Below are 3,049 nucleotides of genomic sequence, written 5' to 3' on the forward strand. Positions count from 1 at the left end.
ACCTCGATATCCATGTGATGAATCGAACACATAACCCTGAACTGAATATTTTTCTTTTCTTTTTTCTTTTCTTTTCTTTTCTTTCTCTCTCTCTCCCCCCCTCCCCCTCCCCCTCCCTCCCTCCCCCCTTCCTTCCTTCCTTTCTCTTTCTCCCTTCCTTCCCTCCCTCCCTCCTTTCTCTCTTCCTTCCTTCCCTCCATCCCTCCCTCCTTTCTTTCTTCCTTCTTTCTCTCTTTCTTTCTTCTCTTCTCTTTTTTTTTTTTTTTTCAGAGTATCATTCTGTCACCCAGGCTGGAGTGCAGTGGTGTGATCTCAGCTCACTGTAACCTCTGCCTCCCAGGTTCAAGTTATTCTCCTGCTTCAGCCTCCCAAGTAGCTGGAATTACAGGCGCATGCCACCACAACCAGCCAATTTTTGTATTTTTAGTAGAGATGAGGTTTTGCCCTGCTGGCCAGGTTGGTCTCAAACTCCTGACCTCAAGTGATCCACCTGCCTTGGCCCTGCAAATTGCTGGGATTAAAGTTGTCAGCCACCACGCCCGGCTGAATATGTCTGAACTTTTGACAAACACGGAATTCACTTCAGCTGACTCTCATGACCAGACCTCATATCTTTTAATTTCCCTGAACTGTGTTTACTTTGAATCTATTTTCATCATAGCAAATCTCATTTCCTTATGCTTTGTTTTATGCTGTTTAGAAACCCAGACTCTTTTCTACCGAACCCTACTTGTTAGTATAATTTTATCCATTCGCACAGCCTAGAACCTTGGATTCATCAGCCTCATAGTTCATAATTTCAACCACTTACTGTCAGCACCTTGAATTCCTAGGTCCCTTGTTCCCTTGAAGTTCTTACCTTACAAATCTTCAACCTTGGATTATGCATGTAATCCAAGAGAACATATATGTCTTCTCCTAATAACTAGGCTACTCGGCATGGCTGGACAGAATAATTAGCACCACTATCAGGCCATGGTCTCTGAGATCATCTGAGGTGTCGATACTCTTATCATATCATTTTACCTGATTCTGCTTGTACCTATTTCTTTCTGCTACAGTGACTAATTCAAATCCACTTTTCTCTCTCTCAATATATAACTAGGCTTCCAAATTTGCTAAGAAAAATCAAGACTATTAGTGTCATTTCCCTAATCTTCTATTCCCATTTCTAAAAGTGATCCATATTGGCACATTTTCACTTTCCTCTAATCTATTGAGAAAAAGTGTGTTGTATTTAACTCAAGGAATACATTTTTATGGCAACATAATTTTTATTTCTATTTTTCTCTATTTCAGTAGCTTTAGGGATACAAGTTTTCAATTACATGAATGAATTGTAGAGCGGCAAAGTCTGAAATTATAGTGCTCTCATCATCCAAGTGAGTAGTGTACATTATATCCAATATGTAGTTTTTATTCCTCACCCCTCTGCAACCCTCCCGTCTTCTGAGCTTCCAATGTCCATTATACCACTCTGTATACCTTCCTATACCCATAGCTTAGCTCTCATTTCTAAATTTAGTTTTCCATTCTGGAGTTACTTCACATAGAATAATGGCCTCCAGTTCCATCCCAGTTTCTGCAAAAGATATTATTTCATTTTTTATGGCTGAGTAGTATTCCATACCATATTTTCTTTTTTTAATCCATTCATTGGTTGAAGAGTACTTAGGTTGGTACCACATCCTTGCAATTGTGAATTGTGCTGCAATAATCATACACATGCAGGTGTCTTTTTGATGTAATGATTTCTTTCTCTTTCAGTAGATACCCAGTAGTGAAATTTCTAGATGGAATGGTAGAAATACTTGTAGTTCTTTGAGAAATCTCCATTTTGGTTTCCATATAGGTTATACCAATTTACATTCCCACCAGTAGTATATAAGCATATGAGCATATAAGTAGTAGATAATTACCTTTTCACCAAATCCACACCAACATTTATTGGTTTTTGATTTTTTAAAAATAATCAAGTCATATCTTTTCACTGTGCTCCCACTCTGGGAACTCACTGCAACATTACAAATGGGGGTTTCAGAAAAACTGTTAACATTGACAAAAAGGAAATTTCTAGAAAGGAGCTAGTTTTGGGGATAAAGGGTTTAGTTTTAGTCGTGAATGAACAGGTAATGTTCAAATTATGCACAGTATATTTTTAGAAAATTTTCCTCATAAAGGCTCAGAAAAATTAAAAAGTAATAAGAAAATAACCAAAATTTGTAAATCACTTTATTATTGTGTTGTGATCTTGTTTGAATCAATATGAAATTAAAAACATTTCTTTAATATATGCCTATGGTGTTGGTGTTGGCATATTATCACTAAACCATAAAATTGACCTCAGAATAAAATTGATTTTGACACACCTTATCTTATAATTTAAAATTAATAGTTAATAATTAGCAATTACTAATAATAGTTAATAATTATATAGTGTAATTGTAATATAATTTATAATTGTAGATAGTATAGCAGAAAGGAATATGGGTTTTGGAGCTTGGTTTTCTGATTGTGAATTCTATCTCTGACAATTAGCACAAGGCAAGCAATGTGAAATTAGGAAATATATTTAATTTTATGGCTCATATACCTTATCTGTAAAATCAAGATAATGAAATATCCAAATCATAGGGTTGTTTTGAGTTACAAATTTGTTAACATGCATTAAATACATGGTACAATGTCTGGAGCAGAGTAAGAACTCAATAAATTATAGCTATTGTTATAATATTTTTATTTTTTTTACCAGTAATTGCTTTTGGCCAGTAATTGCTAATGAAATTGCTTTTCTTTCTAATATGGCTATAGTATATATGAATGATGAGTGAAAATCATGATTTTTTTCATTTGAGGAGTCACAGGTGTTTTTAGTAGTTTATGAAACTAAAAATAACTTTTTTTTAAATTAAGAATTTATTTATCAAAAGACAGGTTATGGTAATCATTGCATAATGTATACATCTATCAAAACATCATGGTGTATGCCTTGAATATATACAAACCTTATTTGTTAAAAATAACTTTTTAACAACATCATGTGTTTTTC

The sequence above is a fragment of the Symphalangus syndactylus genome, chromosome 6 (assembly GCF_028878055.3).
Source record: "Symphalangus syndactylus isolate Jambi chromosome 6, NHGRI_mSymSyn1-v2.1_pri, whole genome shotgun sequence".
Lineage (NCBI taxonomy): Eukaryota > Metazoa > Chordata > Mammalia > Primates > Hylobatidae > Symphalangus > Symphalangus syndactylus.